Source organism: Pelodiscus sinensis, chromosome 2, assembly GCF_049634645.1.
Source record: "Pelodiscus sinensis isolate JC-2024 chromosome 2, ASM4963464v1, whole genome shotgun sequence".
Classification (NCBI taxonomy): Eukaryota; Metazoa; Chordata; order Testudines; family Trionychidae; genus Pelodiscus; species Pelodiscus sinensis.
In genome coordinates this window covers 6,596,699-6,614,283 of record NC_134712.1, presented here as the reverse complement: position 1 = coordinate 6,614,283, position 17,585 = coordinate 6,596,699, and the positions used below count along the sequence as shown (strand labels likewise).

Sequence of the window (17,585 nt, the reverse complement as noted above, 5' to 3'; positions counted from 1 at the left end):
CCACGGTCACCCAGCAGATCCATGGGAGATGGGACCAGAAAGTGCTCTACCCACTGGGCCATGCTGCCTCTCAGCAAGCTGAGTGTGTCCCACAATCTGATCAAGAATACTCAACCCCTATACTGGCTCCTAGTTCTTCAAACCCCTCTCTCTCTACCAGTAGCCTCTGTAACAGGGAGAGGAGGAAACCCCTTTTCCCCCCATGTTTATTCCTGGGCCATGTGCAGGTTGTTATGACAGAAGGAGAGAACAGCTACTGACGGTGGGAAGCACAAATATATTATTTCCTTCCCAATAAAAGCCAGCCATTTCTTGCTCTCAGGAGTCCCTTGCCACGGCAGCTTCAAATCTGTAACCTACAGAATGTTTCAATGGTGTTAAAAATACTGGGCTGGCTTCACAGTGTCAGCTGGAGTGATCTGGTCTCATGACTCAGCTGGGGGGTGGGGTGGGAGCAGTTCTTGGCCCCCATGGTCTGTCACTCCAGAATCCCAGGTCTGCCAAGGACGTGCAGTGTGACCTCAGGCCAGATGTGTGATACTATCTGTAAAGATGGGCAGCAAGAGCGAGTTGCATCTCCAGCGAGGCTGGGACGATGAAGTGTCAGTCATGCACTTGGAATAATAAATAAAGCTGTGTGAGGTACAAAGCAGGATCTGGTTCCCGGTTTGGGGGGGGTTGTTTTTTTTTCAATTCCCTCCCCCCACACACGCTGCTTTACAAAGGAAGAAAAGACTGCTAGCTGAAGGTTTCTGCAGCTGGCTTTCCAGACCCAGACAGGACTAGCCCGCCTATGAACTAAGAATGTGTCTTTTGATCACAAGTGCTCAGCTCACAGACGCACACGCAAGCAGACTGTAGCAATACAAAAGCGAGAGAGATCTTTTATAATTGCAAAGTACGTCCCTCTAAGCAGATAACAAGACCTGTATGCAGCTCTGGTGCAAGAGCAGGAGCTGTGCCCCTGAGGACATCTCAAAACATTTTATCCCCATGTGGGGAGGTGGCACTACACAAAGATGCTAAATGATCTGTCCATTTGCAGAATGATTCCTCCCCCCTTCATTTCTGCTAGACTAAAGTGACCTCCAGCTAGCTCGCTAGAGTTTCCATTTTGGTTCGGCCACTCTACTCTTCCTCTAAGCTTGGCTCTATTATGAAAGCACTTGCAGGGGTGACTCGATAGCACGGCAATTCTGGTGAGGTGGCAGGGCCAGAAATCCCCCTTTTCCCACCGTAATGACTGAATCGAGACTTCGTATCTGACAACACTTCAGAGGGCAAATGAGTTTTCTTTCTCTGCTTGCTTTTGCTAGAGAAACATTTCAAGAGTCTCCTTTTTGTAGATTCCGCATCCCCTTCTCACGTTTCTTTCATCTCCTCTAGTCTACAGATTCTCAGCAGAGTAGGAAGTTACAGAAGGTCTGAGGATGGGGAAAGGCTGCTACCACATTCCTTTTCTTTATGGCTAATGCAACTTTCTCTGTCACTCGATCTTCAACCACTTCCCCACAAATATGCACTCTCTGTGATTACTACCCAAATCAGAAATCAGGGTAAGTTCCCTCCTGCCCACCACCACCTTCCCTTTCTGATCCCTGGTCCAGGACACCACCGAGTGCACTGGGTCAGAGAAAAATGCATCTAGTCTCCACAGTCTGCAGTATCAGATGACCCCAAGACCACAGGTGCTCACTAGCTTCCAGGAAGCCTCAAAAAAGTGAAGCACAAAAAAGAAGAGCAAGATAAAATATAGGATCTGCCATATCTCCAGATCAGATCATTTACCCATCAAGTTTGATACAATGCCTTCTGCAACAATCAACAGCTGACAGTTTAGAGAAAGGAAGTAAAACCAGTCAACCACGTTCTTTATGATTATATAATCAATGCATTGAGTAGGAATGTGAACAACTAGTCGACTATCTGATAAGCAAATGCTTATCAGATAGTCAACACACTAGTCAACTAGTCGCTTCTCTCCCTCCCACCCCAAAGAGGTAGCCAGGGGAGGGAGAAAGAGGTGTGTTTCAAAGCGGCAGCGCTGCATGAAGCCCAGGGTCAGCTGAGGACCCTGCTAATCCTGGGCTCCATGTGGCACTGCCACTTTGAAAAGCCACACGGAGCCTGACACCAGGCTCGCTGCAGCGTTTCAAAGCAGGCAGCACCACATGGAGCCAGTGGGGACTTGGAGTCCCCAGTTGACCCTGGGGCTGTTGTTACACTTCAAAGGTGGAGGCGCCCTTATCAACTAATTAAATAGTCAATGCAAATTGCATCGACTATTCGATTATCCAATTAATCTAAATTTACTATCCCTAGCATAGAGAGGGAATTCCCTTCCTGATCTCTGCAATCAGCTGATGTCCTGATGAATGAGAATGTAGCTTAGCTACTGGCAGGAAGAAAAGGGAACAGACTGTGTCATGTCAGGTTGCTCAAGGCTAAAATATCTAGTTTGACTCCCGACCTGACATTTTCCCTAAAACATGCAGGCGAGCTCAACTAGAAAGACTTTGAGTCAACCTTCCAAAGCATACAGTACTATGCATGAGAACTGCTCTTTCCCAGTTTCTTCCCACCCCACTGGCAACAGGACAACATATAAAAACTGCTTTCAGCTCCCAAGTTAAGCATCCTGCGAACTTCAGTGACGTACAGAAGAAATGATCAGGCAATATGAAAAAGCTGAGATACATCAAATTCGCCACTGATCAGAAGAGATACCAAAGCACAAAGACTTAAGAGATAAAATGGATCCCTTACCCCAGGCCTTTCTAATCACCCAATGTCATGGGAAACTAAACCTGACATCCAAACAGTAAAGATATAAGAGACTAAGAGGAAAAAAAATATTTCTAAGATAAAAACTTGCCTTCAAGGAAAACAGTTGGCTACAGACACTGCACAGCTGCAGACACCCCCTCTCAATCCCATGCCTCCTGCATAGACTTGGAATTCGAAGGGAGGAGATAATGCAGCTGATTTCTGCAAGCTGCTCTTAGCAAAGTGGCCCAGTAATCTTGAAATTCAGACAGTTCCTAGGAACTTGTCTGCAGACTCCACACAACTCTTACGTAAAGTGCACACACAGCAATTCATTACATCAGTATCTCTTCTCCAATTGTTTTTCCTGCCTCAAACTCACATACTCTCCAAACACTTTCTATGGGAGAGGAATAAAATCCTACACTATCTGACCGGAAAATCCTGCTTACCCTCAAGATACCAACACTACTACCTTTGGTGGTGTTAATCAAGACCTCAATGCCCTTTATGTCATTTATGAGTGCATAAGACATCTGTAGGATGAATAAACTGGTACAGAGAGATTTCTTTGACTGGGGAACAAGTCTTGCAGATCTGGGGAAGTGGTAGATGTGGTATACCTTGATTTTAGTAAGGCTTCTAATACTGTCTTGCATTACCTTCTCATAAACAAACTAGTGAAATGCAACCTAGATAGAGCTACGATGAAGTGGGTACTGAACTGGTGGGAAAACGATTTCCAGAGAGTAATTATCAGTGGTTCATAGCCAAGCTGGAAAGAGCATATTCAGTGGTGTTCTGTAGCAATTAGTTCTGGGTCTAGCTCTTCAATATCTTCTTCGATGATTTAGATAATAGCATAGAGAATACATTGATACAGTTTGCGGAGGATACCAAGCTGAGAAGTGCTTTGGAGAATAGGGTCATAATTCAAAATGATTTAGACAAACTGGAGAAATGGCCTGAAGTAAACAGGACGACGTTCAATAAGGACAAATGCAAAGTACTTCACTTAGAAAGGAGCAATTAGTTGCACACATACAGAATGGGAAATGACTGCCTAGGAAGCAGTACTGTGGAAAGGGAACAGGATCAACCAGGCAGGAGGAGTCACCATGGAACACAAAACAAATATGAGCCAAAAGTGTTAACATGGTGGGAAAATAAAAGCAAACATAATTCTGGGATGCATTAACAGGAGTGTTGTGAGCAAGACATGAGAAGTGATTTTGATGCTCTACTCTGCACTGATTAGGCCTCAGCTGGAGTACTGTGTCCAGTTCTGGGCACCCCATTTCAGGACAGATGCGGACAAACTGGAGAAAGTCCATAGAAGAGCAACAAAAATGATTCATGGTCTAGAAGACATGACCTATGGGGGAAGATTGAAAAAAAATGAATTTGTTTTAGTCGGGAGAAGAGGAGACCAAGAGGGGACATGGTAACAGTTTTCAAGTATATAAATCACTGTCACAAGGAGGAGAGCAAAGTTATTCTCTTTAACCTCTGAGAAAAGGACAAAACGTAATGAGCTTAAATTACAGGAAGGGTGGCTTAGGCCTGCAGTCCCAACTGAAACTCTCACCCCCTGCACCCCAACACTCTGTCCCAACTCTGAGCCCCCTTCCACATCCCAAACCCCTCATCCCTGGCCCCAGCCCCATCCCAGAATCTGCACCCCAAACCAGAGCCTTCATTTCCCCACACCCCAACACTCTGCCCCATCCCTGAACCCCAAGCCCCCTCCCACACTCCAAACCCTTTGGTCCCACTTGCACCACACATCACCTCCATGTGTGTGCAAAAGAAAACGGATTCCGCACATGGACACAAAAAATTATACGGAACACTGGTTGTAACAATGGGGGAGGCGAGGTGTCCAACCAAAAGGAGGTTGTGGGAGATCACAAAGCTGTTGTAGAGAGCAGGGGGCATCACCAGACTGTCACCCCCACTTCTGGTTCCTGCAGCTGAGAGAGGTTCTAGGAGGTGGCTCTAATGTGCCAAAAGCAGTTGTGCAGGGGAAGTGGTCTTCCTGGCTCTCCCGAGCCCCGCTGACTAGCAGCTGGAGCTCAGCCTATGCCCCCATCCTGGCCCTCTCCCTCCCCTTCAGTAGCTAGATTTCACAGGGCAGGTCTGACGTCATGGTCTGTGGCATGTTTTTCCATGTCCATAAAACGGGATATTCATCATCAGGGTCAGTGTTGCAGCAACGGCTCCCAATAAAGATAACAAGCTTTATCAGCAGCTAGCTGTGCAGCAGTGATAGTAACTTCAGAATTTGCTTTGGTTTTTTAATCCCTGAAGAAGTGTGTCCACAAATAACTCTTCCCCCCCCCCCCCCCCCACCGACTCCCCGTCCCTCCCAGGGCAGTTCAGAACTGTATTTAGATCACTCATTGTCTTGTTCCAGTCTGTCCCCAACCATCTAATACGGATCTCCTCTGGGCCCTCCTAGAATCTAGTTTTGTTTGGCAAGAGCAGGCTTTTTTGACATTCCCATCCTCCTGAACAGACTTCTGGTAGCCATTGTCTTTCCATCTTCTTTCAAACACATCCTCTAATCTATATCTGGACCACTTCATGTTGCTTGTGCCACATGGGACCCAAGATCTAGGATCTCTAAAATGTTTACAGAAATCAGAGACCAGCAGAACAATGTCAACGAAACACAGGCATTTTAGAAGGAGCACTTAGAAAAACATCCCCTTGCAACTCATACTGTAGCCCTGAGCTAGAACTTGAAAGAAATTAGCACCAACTATTAGCATCTGTCCAAAGCGAAGAGAAACACAAAGGAACACACACACACACACACACACACACACACACACACACACACACACACACACACACACACACACACACACACACACACACACACACAGCAATACTTGTTTTAAATAAAGTACTTTTAGTTTTAAGCTCGCATGCATTTGTTTTAAATAAAGTACTTTTGGTTTTAAGCTCGCATGCATTTTATTAACAACAGGTAAGGTTATTTTTTAAAAAGGGGCTATGATTTTAAACGGGGTGCTTCTTTAATTCATAAACTCAAAAGGCTGAGAGCGTGGAAGAGGGGGAGAGCGATCCCTTCCCCACCAGTGGTCCTTCTGTTTATGTCCATGTGTGGAATGCATTTTATGATGTGTACCAAACACGATGAGCAACACACCCCTTCCATATTGGTACACAGAACAAAATTCATTCTGCACATGGACGATCTGAGGCAAGGGTGGTGCTGAGGGGTTTGGGTGTGGGAGGGGGCTCAGGGTTGGGGGGAAGAGAGCTCCGGCCGGGTGTGCAGGCTCTGGGATGGGGCTGGGAATGAAGCATTTGGAGTGCAGGAGGGGAACCCAAGCTGGGGTAACAGGCTGGGAGTGCAGGAGTGAGCTCAGAGCAGAGGGGTGGGGTGCCATGTCTGGGCAGGAGTAGGGTGCAGGAGGGGGCTCAGGGTTCGGACGTGGGATCTAGAGTAGTGGAAGGGGCTCAGGGCTGGGACAGGAGATTGATGTGTGGGGCCCTTACCCGAGGCAGCCCCCATTAATGGGGGGAGGGTGGGAAACAGGTGGCGCCGTGCTGCCCTACTCTTACCTGTAGGCACCACCCCCCACACTCCCATTGATCGTGATTCCAGGCAGGGAGCTGCCATGACTGGAGGAGACACGCACTCCTCCGGCCACAGCAGGGCAAGCGGGCAGCTCGACCTCTCTCCCAGACATGGGAGCTCAGCACATCACAACCCTGAGTCGCTACACAGGGCTTATTAGGCAGCGGCGCAGCTTAGAGGTAACCTTGGGGCCCAGACCTGACCCCATGTCAGATTGACATACAGCATAATGTTGTCTGAGTGTTTTAACCAGATAAACAAACCAGCTCTGCAGGGTTAACACCCAATACAGCAGGGATCTCAAACTTCCAGACCATGTGCCAGCCCTAGCCGGAGCAATTACACGATCTGGCCCGGGACTCTCAGCAGGACAAGAGAGGGGAGGACCTGTCTGTTACCATCGCACAAGCCCGTTAAGGGTGAGGTTTACCAGTGAACCAGTTAAAAATTCACATCCCTACATAGTATAAGAATTTTTCTTTTTAAAAAAATCAGTGAATCTTTCTAGGGTGCTGTTAGATCACCTAATTATCAGCCATGTGCCAGTGACATTTTTAAACTTTGCAAACATCACAGAAATATCACTAAACAATTAAACGGAATGTATTCTGTTTGCTGGAGTGTGGCCATGAGGACCACCTACAACAGGTCTTGCTCAGGTATGGGCCCAAAAAACTTCTCAATGGATGGCTGATTATTAATCAGAGGGCTGTTACCTGTTCTCAAAGCACCAACTGGTTCATGGCGCTGCATTTACTCATGCTTCCTCTCAGGTGCAGTAAATTCTCAGCAGAAGGTAACATGCAACATCCCCAAGAGATGGCACTGCCTAGAATAAAATGAAGAAATAGGCACTTGTAACTGAGAATTGGTCGTTGCTGAAAATGACCCTAAAAATATACCCTAAAAATGATCGGTTAGATCAGCGCTACTCAACATGCAGCCCACGGCGTGGTTTGGGTTTACAGTGCAGTTTGGGTTGATATGTGTTTGAGCAGTTAAATTCCTGGACTGTTGTGAAGACAAAACAAAAAACAAAAATCAGTCAATATAATGGTCTTCTGTTGATATGCATTTTAGTTAAATTCCTGGACTGTCTTTGCTCATTAAAAGTGCTGTCATAGGGGTGGATATCGGGTAAATCTTGCATTTTATTAGTATCAGCAGAACTGACTTAAACCGGGCCTGTGTGTTGTGTAGTCTTGCCTTAATCTTTGTATTCATGCCCGTCAGCGTGAAAGAAGCTGTTTGCATATATATTTGCATGTATGTGCAACCACACTTACGTTGCAGCCTTCAGCATGTGCTGTGAGTATCATTGTGGCCCCTGGGGCTTCCAAAGTTAAGTAGCCATGGGGTAGATGTTAATTTTTTCTGCATTATCTTTAGAGGAGAATAACACAGCAAGCTCTCATATCTGAGAGCTGTCACCTACTGGGGGGTTGTGCCCACTGCTCGCTAGGCTCGCCTACCCCTTCTCTCGGGGCAGGTATCTGGCTAGGAGCGGGCTGATGCTGCAGGGTCTCGACAGAAGGGGTGAGGGAGTGGAGCCTGGATGGTAGAGGGGACCCAGTGCAGCCCAAAGTGAGGGCTTGGGCTCAGATAGCGGAGGGGACCCAGGCTCAGCACCTCCCGCCTAGCGGCACAGCCCCCCAGGCATGAAGCAGGAGCCAAAACTGGAGCAACCCATGCGCAGAAGGGATGGCGCCAGGGCTGGCCACAGCAAGCGGCTGAAAACAGAGGCGGAGACGTGAGGACACAGATGACATGATATCACTGTCGTCCCACCGGAAAACATTTTATCTATCTATCTATAAAGACATAACCATAAAGCTGTGTACAGATTGTTCAAGATCCAAACCACTTCCCACTGAAGTCAATGGAAGACTTTCTGATGGCCAACATCCTCGTTTTGTGGAAGGTACGTCTTCATAAAGCTATCCTGAGTAATTACATTGAATTTACACTGAACTCCTGCACGTGAAAACCCTCATGCTCAGTGTGATGGCACATCGGGGAGCCCCCGACCCTACACTCCTGTCTGCAGCCAGATGTGACTCAGTCAGGCCGTAGAACAGAAGGGTTATTTGCTTCTCACAGATACAGCACAGCACAGGCTAGACATTGCCACAGGAGCCAGGGCAGATAGCCTTAGTTCCCTTGCGGGGGAGGGGTTCACAGGCCCTTGAACCCCCCCTGTCTGGACTTAGTCTGCTTCCTTCATGCTTGTCTCCCCCAAGACTAAAGCAATCCCCAGCAACTGGTCCCTGAGCCCCCACGCAGCTCTGCCTGCTCCATTGTCCTGCTCCCAGACCAAAGGTGATAAATGTCTATCAGGGATAGTCTAGACAGTATTTGGTCCTGTCATGAGGGCAGGGGACTGGACTCGATCACCTCTCAAGGTCCCTTCCAGTCCTAGTATTCTACAATTCTAAGGTGAATCTTTTGTCACCTGGTCCCCAGGAAGTGAGACACTAACATACTTCCACAATGAGTCATGTCTGGCCGCCCCCCCGCCATGCAGAGAGACCTGGGGGGGACCTAATGTACACCCACACACACTATACCCCCCCCCACTAAGTGACACTCAGCCCCACCCAAGGGCCTGCACACCCCAACTGGTACCCGCACCCCAACCTGCACCTCAACCCCCAGGAATGCTCACAAAATCGGCCCTCCAAACAATTTCCATAACGAGATGTGGCCCTCAGGCCAAAATGTTTGCCCCCCCTTCTCTATGGTACTACAAATAATAAGAGCGAAAACAAGCCGCATGAGAAAGAGAATCTGTTCACATATCCTAGCATTTAAATAGTCACAACAAGGCTTTGTCACACACCTCACGTAAATGAGCAGGGTGGTAGTAGGGTGAGTTCACAGCTTTGCTGTTGATCTGGTTTAGCTGGAGACTTTTTTTAAAAAAGTTTTGCAAGTCTAGGTTATCAGGACAACAGCAGAACACCTGGGAAAGCAATGGAGAAGGGCAGCAGCAACAGAACTAGGCAGACTTCAGTTCCTGTCTACACATAAAGCTGTACCAGTTTAACAAAAAGTATGTATTTTTTAACCCCACACATACAACCAGTTCTGTTCTGCATTGGTAAGGGACCTCTTTAAACTAAGTCAATATAAACCAGGTTTAAATTCAAGAATGTCCACATTCAGGTTGCACCAGCTTAAATAAACCGTTTTTTAAAACAATGCCGCTTGCTATGAGGATCAGCACTTGCATTGTTGGGATGTCTGTGCTGTGTGAGTTCTAATGAAACATTTACACTCTCCCTCCTGCAAATTACCTTAGCTGTGCCAGCCTCACCCTCCTGCCGCAAAAATCCTGTGTCATGGGGCACAAAGAAAGTAGAGCTTCATTGGGAATTGTCAAAGATAACAAATGCCCATGCTCACTAGTGATTTTTCAGTCATAGAGATAGATGATTGTTTAACTTTCCCTCTCCAAGGACCAATTCCTCAGCAAGTGCTATTCTGTAGGTTTCTTTAATCACCTGTTTGGGTAATTGATGAGCATGGGGTCTTGAGATGCTATGTTCACCCACACACTCTTGCCAGTAAAATAGCTAAAGGAACTTTCCATCTAACTTGGAAAAAAACAAACACTCCCAACTGAGAATTTTACAAAATAATAAGCAAGTGAAAACAAATGAAGTTTTAGCTTTGCAGACACAGAGTAAAGATATGGAAAGATTACTATGATGGAGAACAAGTGATTAAGCAGCTGTTGGCTCTCAGTTGTACGCCAGAATTTAACATTTAAATTTTTTTTAATTAAATGTCTAATCCTTATGGTTGAGAAACAAACCTTCCAAACCAACCAAATTTAGCTTGATGCAGCTGGTCTTTCTGAACTGCAAGCACACAGCTTGAAACAGTAGCTCAAAAGAGCATGAATTACCACATTCTTCTCCGCTGGTTAATGATGCACTGCCAGGTGCTGCCAAAAGTTGCTAAAGTGCAAATACATCTGTATTAAGCATTTGTGAAATACAGCATAGAGTCCCAACTCAGTAAAATCTCACAGTTCTGAATTTAATTCCAGCTGTTGCAGAATACAACACGCGTGACACAAATCAAGGTGCCGTACTGAAGATTTTAAACCTAGTTGGCTGCAAAGTAAGGGATATTATTAGGGGAGTCAGTTACACACATGAGGTATCAGCTTCCACTGATGTGTGGTGTGTAACTGCCCCGGCCATCAATAACTGCATCCCTATAAGCCTACGTTTAAAGTAGGAGCCCTTTACCACTCGGGGAATAGCTGTATACTCTACCGACAAAGAACTCTTAGCTTAGACACAGTTATACTGGTCACCACACTAGGGGCTTCTGCTAGCACAGCTGTATTGAACATGAATTGTGTCTTTTCTCACCCCTGACTGTCACAGCGGGGCTGACAGAAGTCTGTAGTGTGGACCAAGTCTACAGCTTGTATTCTCGCTGAACAAGTTTACCAAAGACAGACGCACAAAAATACCCCATTCATTCCCCTTAAATCTCAGTTCTTCTGAAGTGGGTCTGGCCCACAAAAGCTCATCACCTAATAAATCATCTTGTTAGTCTTTATAGTGCTACATAGTCCTGTTTTTTGTTTCAGTTACACCAGACTAACACGGCTACATTTCTATTACTATTCCTCTGAGTGGGAAGTTAAAATTGATTTAGAAGCTGACAGTAATATAAACCCCAAGATCTGAGCTAATTGCAGGGATTAGTAATTCTGGTTGGACAAGATATACACACCACACGCATTTTGAAATAAGACACCAACATCTAGACCTAATGTCTCACAAGGGTCTGACCGACAATGCTAACAATTTGAATCTACCTAGGACCCAAAATGATGGTCACACGAAGGAAGAATTGTACACTGTACACATGTGCGCGCATGTGCTCCAAGACATAGACACAGCCCCAAAGAACCAGAAAAGAAACAAAGGCAGATGGGCAAAGCATTCCTACATAAGTGACTTGACAAATGTCATAGCTGTTCAGTGGCAGAAGCGAAATCGGAACTCAGGACTCCTGATTTCAACCCCAAACTTGTCCACTACACCATATTCCTTTACCATTTTCCTTGGCAATAAACTCAAGGCATTCAAATGTAAACAGTCTGTAATAATTTAAGTAAAATGCACGGCTTGGGAGGGAAACTGAGGGCTTGTCTACATGTAGAGCGATGCAGCCATGGCACTGTAGTGAAAACACTACTACACCAACAAGAAAGCTTCTCCTGTTAGTGCAGGTCAGAGGTGGGGAGCCTGCAGTCCATGGGCCACATCCAGCTCACTGCTTCATTTCTTCCAGCTCACACAAGCCTCTGCACCGCGGACAGGAAGCCCCAAGCCTCAGCACACACCCACCCCTTCCTGCAGGGCTGGAGCCATAAGCACTGGCTTGCTAACATGTCCCTGCAGCCCCTAAGCAGAGGAGGGAAATCAGGGAAGTTCGGAATGCTGCCCTTGATCTCAGAGCGACTCCCCAGCTCCCGCTGACTGGAAACCACAGCCAACGGGAGCTGCAGGGTGGTGCCTATGGGTGCACACAGAGCCTTCTAGCCCCTCCACCCAGGGACTGGACATGGCAGCAGCTTCCAGGAGCATTGCAGAGTGCGGGGCAGACAGGTTAGCCCCGCTGAGCTGCCAACTGGGAGCTACCAGAGGTACGTGCTACTCAACCAGAGCCTTGACGTCTTTCCTGCACACTAACGCTCTGACCCTGGTCAGAACCACCTCCTGCACCCGAACTCCCTCCTAGACCCTGCACACCCACCCACACTCCCTCCCAGAGCCCATACTCTGAACCTCCTCCTGCACCCCAACCTGTCCTAGCCCTGTCGTCACCCCTACCCCAGCCCTGAGTCTCCTCCTACACCCCAAACTCCTCATCCTAAATCCCCACCTCAAAGCTGGAGCCTTCACCTCAAGCGCCTGCCCTAGCTCAAAGCTCCATCCTGCACACGGAAGCCCTGATTTCTGGCCCCAAACCTCCAACTCCCCCCAGCAATATGTGGCCCCCAACTAATTTTGCCTGTGGCCCCTGACAGAAAAAAGGTTCCCTACCCCTCGTGTAGTTAATCCACCTCTGCAGGAGGCAGTAGCAATAACACAGTGCTAACTACAAAGGGGGAAGGGGGGAGGTTAGGTTCGTATAACTATTGCTCAGGGAGATGGATTATTCATAACCCAGACAATGTAGATAACAATGTAGATGTTAGGGATGTACAAAACCTTTTTAAAAAGTAACCACATAATTTAAAAATCTGAGACGTTAAACACGCTCCGGGCTCCCCAGGAGCAGGGCTGGTAGCCAGAGCCGGTAGCCAGAGCCAGCATGCACCAGAAACTGGCTTATAGTATAGGGATGTGAACGAGTACTCAAGTAGCCAATAAGCCTAGGCTTATCGGTTAATCTTCTTGACTACTCAATTTCACCTCCCCCTTGCTGCCTCTGCACCAGAGGCAGCGGGGGGGGGGGGGGGGGGGTAGAAGAGGAAGAGTGAAAGCAGAAATCAGTGCTGGGGGAAGCTGTCTAAAAAAATGGTTTCTCCCAGCAATGGCTCTGCAGTGCCACCTGGCCTACAGGTGTTCCGCATCCCACAGAGCAGCCTCTGTCTAACTCTATGGCAAGCCTGGGCCAGCTGCAGACAGATGCTGCTTGCAGCAGCCTCCCCCGCTCCTTCCCAGTAGCCTCTGTCCACAGGGAGACAGGGACTGCTGCCATCCCGCACTGCTGCCTCTGTATCAGAGGCAGCAGCACGGGGTGCCAGGTGGGAGCCAGTCTGCAAGGGGAGCTGGGTTTTAAACTGGCTTCCCTCACAGACCAACTCCCGCCTGTCATCCTGGGCTGCTGCCTCTGATACAGTTTGATACAGAGGCAGCAGCAGCGCAGGGTGGCAGAGGGCTCCCTGAAAATGGGGCAGGAGTGCACTGGCTTCCAGCCCCACCCTCGGGGACTATAGACAAATCAACTAACCACTAAGAATTCATGCAGTTAGTTGACCTTTCTATGACCTTTCCATAAGAAATTTCTATTTCTTATACCATCCCTAGTATACGTTTGTAGTGCAGACCTGGCCAAAGAAACGTGTCTCTAACATTTAAACACACATTCTCATGATGGCAATTGGATGACAACTGAGAGATGCTGGGGACTTTTACCAGCCTAGTCTTTGTTTGTTTAAAAATTAAACTAATGTCAAGGAAAAAGCCAACAAAATATACTCAAGCAAACTAGAACCTTGACAGTTATGTGTAGCCATTGCTACTTTTACCATGCAGCACCTACTCATGTGCCACTGCAAATCAGGTACTGTATACAGCAGTGGTCCCCAACATTTTGGGGCTGCCGAGCGCCTGGGGGCGGGGCCGCTCACGCGCTACGTGTACAGGGGTGGGGCCGCTCACAGGCCACGTGACTGGGGGTGGGGCCAAGCATGTGCAGCATGCCCGGGGCCGGCACTGGCATGTGCCATGACCCCGGGCAGGGGCTTCCCAGGTGCCGCCCAGGTGCCGCGCGCCTGGGGCCGGCCATGCGCCCGGGCCTGGCACCTGCTGCACGCCTGGGGGAGGGGCCAGCCCAGATTGCTCCGCAGGCACACAAATGGCCCAGCGGGCACTATGGCGTCCGCGGGCACCGCGTTGGGGACCACTGGTATACAGCCCCATATCCCATCCCATATACATTAAGAACACAAAAATGGACATACTGGGTCAGATCATCTAGCCTAATACACAGTCTCCTGACGATGCTAATGTCAGATGCTTCAGAGGGAACAAACAGGGCAATTATTGTGTGATAATAATTGTTGTCCAGTCCCAGGTTCTAGCAGTCAAAGGCTTAGGGACAATCCAGAGCAGAAAATTACATCCCTGACTGCTTTGGCTAATTGTCATCAAAGGGGGAGGGGACAGAAAATCAAGTCAGTTATGCTGTTGACCTTTACAATATCTCCTGGCAACAATTTCTACCAGTTGACTTTGCATTGTGCGAAGAAGTATTTCCCTGTTTGTGTTACACCTGATGCTTAATTATTTCATCAGGTGACCCTGATTCTTGTGTTATGTGAAAGGATACATTACACTTCCTTAGCCACTTTCTTCACACTAGTCATGAGTCTATAATCCCCCCCACCTTAATCATCTCTGTTCTAAGATACATGGTCCCCATCGTTTCTGTCACTCCTCATATGAAAGTTGTTCCAAACCCCTAGTAATTGTTTGCCCTTTTCTGTATTTTTTCCAATTCTTTTTTAAAAATGAGGAGACCAGAACGGCATGCAGTATTCTATCTTTACTGTCTCATTACCTACCCCTTTCCTAATGGTTCCTAACATTGTTAGCCTTGTTTGTTTCTTTTGGCCTGCCACTACACACTGAGTGGATGTATCCAGCAAACTATCTATGGTGACTCCAACATCCTGACTCCATCATTTTGGATGCAGAGCTGAAATTATATCCCAATGTGCATGATTTTACACGTATTGCTGATAAGTTCCATCAGCCATTTTGCCGCCTGATCACTCACTTTTGCGAGATCTCTTTGCAGGCAGCTTTGGACTTCACCAAGTCATTCTGTATCCTCTGCAAACGCTGCCACCACCCGGCCTGCCCCGTTTTCCAGGTTATCGGTGAACAAGCTGAAGAGCCCGGGGCCGGTCCAGCTCCTGGAGGTGCTCTGCTATTTACCGCTCGCCAGGCGGAAAACGGACCGTTTATTCCTACGCTTTGTTTGCTGAAAGGGCAGCGAGGCATCCTGCTTGGGGCGGCTGCAGCCCCACCGACTTCCTCCAAGCGCAAACACGTTCGGCGGGACGCTACCTCGCGCAGGATGCTCCTCGCCCGGGCGCACACCAGGACACCTCCCTCCCAGGGAGCCACTGGGCCAGCGGCAGGACGGGGGCTGCAGCGCGCCCCCCTTGCCGGCGACTCGCCCCGTTGCACGGCGCCCTGTGCACGGCGTGCCCAACTGGAGAGCGGGGCAGGGCGCGCTGCGGGGAGCAGAGGGGCGCCCACGCCCGGGGAGGGGGGCTCGTTCCCAGCGTGCACACGACGCGCCCCCCAAGTCCCGCACCCGGGGGTCCCCCGCCCCATTGTGGCCCCCCCCTCACCTGCTTGCGCCGCGCCGACCCTGCCAGGGCGCTGCCGCAGCAGCAGCAGCAGCGGCTCGCGCACTCCCGCCCCGCGCCGCACGCGCTCGCTCCCTGGACCGCTGACGGAGCTCCGGCGCGCGCTCGCGCTCCCACGCGCCTGGGCCCCAGTCCCTCTGCGGCGCGCTCCACCCCCTCCCCGCTGGTTCGGAGGCGGGTGGGCGCAGGGGAGGGGGGCAGATGGCGTCACGTGGGAGGGGGAGGGGGAGAGTGAGAGCAGGAGGGGGAGGGGCAAAAGGAGAGTAAGAGGGGGAGGGGCAAGGGGGAAGAAGAATAAAAGGGAGAGGGGGCAGGGACAAGGAGTAGGAGTGAGAAGGGAGCAAAAGGCAGGAGCAGAAAGGGAGAAGAGAAGAGAAGAGAAGAGAAGAGAAGAGAAGAGAAGAGAAGATGAAGGGGGAAGGGGGAAGGGGGACAGAAGGTGCTGAGGTTGCAAAGAAGGCATGGAGGTGAGGAGGCCTTGTGTAACTGCAAGATAGGCCCAGTTTCTACAGGCTAGTTTTGCTGTTGCCAACATTCAGTTTTTATCCCAAGTGTTACCTATGGTGCTCCCCCCCCCCCCCCCAAGTTCAAGGAGCATTTCTGTAAGCTGTTATCAGGCTAGTAACACAATGGTTAACTCATACACTAACCTGCAAATTCAGTGCCTTGGAGGAAGAAGTTAGGGAATCTGTGAGAAATCCCAGATGGGGTTAAACTGCATCACACGTTGGAAAATGATTGTACAGCGTAATGTCACGCGCGCATTTCTCAAAACGGGACTATCCCTACAAATACACCCAGAGCTTGGAATTAACTATTGAATTAACTAATGTATAAGTTCAGCACTACCCTCTGCTGGAGGGAATCTGGACTGTCCAACTGTGTGTCACAGGTTCTATACAAAAAGCACCTGAAGGTGACTCACGCTTAGCACAAGTAGAAAAGGCATCATTCAAAGCCCACTGACTTTTGAAAGATTTGAGTTCTAGCCCTGCTAGCAGACGCCAAGTGGGCATGCTGGCAGCATGTTGACAACAGTAGGTAGGTAAGGGTTTGTATGTAATGGCCTGACATAAATGATCTTTCTTCTGGAGTACAGTGGTCAACTCACTTTAAACTGAGATGAAATGTTCAGAGATATACAACAAAGATGACTGGAGGTACTTACACATTGTGTGAGATTCCAAAAGCTATGTATAGGAAGGAAAAGAATTAAAATATGAAGAAGAGTCACTTGACTGATGTGTTCATTGATGAGAAAGGGTAGTGTTACCTGATTTCACTGGAGAACAACCCAGGGTTACACTAATAGGCTGTGTCTAGACTGGCCAGTTTTTCCAGAAAATCAGCCGCTTTTCCAGAAAAACTTGCCAGCTGTCTACACTGGCCGCTTGAATTTCTGCAACAAAACTGACGATCTCATGTAAGAAATACGGAAATAGTTTTCAGTTAAAAGCATTTTCCGAACAGAGCGTCTAGATTGGCACAGAGACTTTTCCGCAAAAGCACTTTTTGCGGAAAAGCGTCCGTGCCAACCTAGACGAGCTTTTCCGCAAAAAAAGCCCCGATCGCCATTTTCGTGATTGGGGCTTTTTTGCGCAAAACAAATCTGAGCTATCTACGCTGGCCCTTTTGCGCAAAACTTTTGCGCAAAAGGACTTTTGCCCAAATGGGAGCAGCATAGTATTTCCGCAAAAGGCACTGATTTCTTACAGTAGGAAGTCAGTGCTTTTGCGGAAATTCAAGCGGCCAGTGTAGACAGCTGGCAAGTTTTTCCGGAAAAGCGGCTGATTTTCCGGAAAAACTGGCCAGTCTAGACACAGTCTGAGTTATCAGAGTCTGTGTCCATCACCGAGAAGCCCGCCCAGACCTCATTTTCCTCATGGATATTACTTCCTTCTTCTCATCTTTGCTGCACCTCCATTTTTTGCCTATCTCATGTGCAAGCAAAGATTACCTCAAACCCACCTAGCCTCTGGCTCCTCCCTGTAGCCTCATGGCTCTTCTCCACAAAGGCACAAACATTACACTATTCACACCACTTACACACACCCACACACTTCCTTG

At 48.6% G+C, this 17,585-nt stretch overlaps 1 protein-coding gene across 5 annotated transcripts in view; it reads right to left on the bottom strand.

The window, feature by feature from the left end:
* PTP4A3 (protein tyrosine phosphatase 4A3) overlaps positions 1–15,657 on the bottom strand; it is a 171,278-nt gene extending 155,621 nt beyond the window's left edge. For 2 of the 5 annotated variants that reach the window (XM_075920037.1, XM_075920039.1), the window contains exons 1-2: positions 15,501–15,656; positions 7,096–7,208 (exon numbers count right to left, since the gene is read on the bottom strand). The gene's annotated coding sequence lies outside the window, so the exon portion shown is untranslated. Of the gene's footprint in view, positions 1–7,095; positions 7,209–15,500 lie in introns of all 5 variants that reach the window. The other 3 variants (XM_075920040.1, XM_075920038.1, XM_075920041.1) reach the window with 2 other exon arrangements.
* Positions 15,658–17,585: the final 1,928 nt, after the last annotated feature.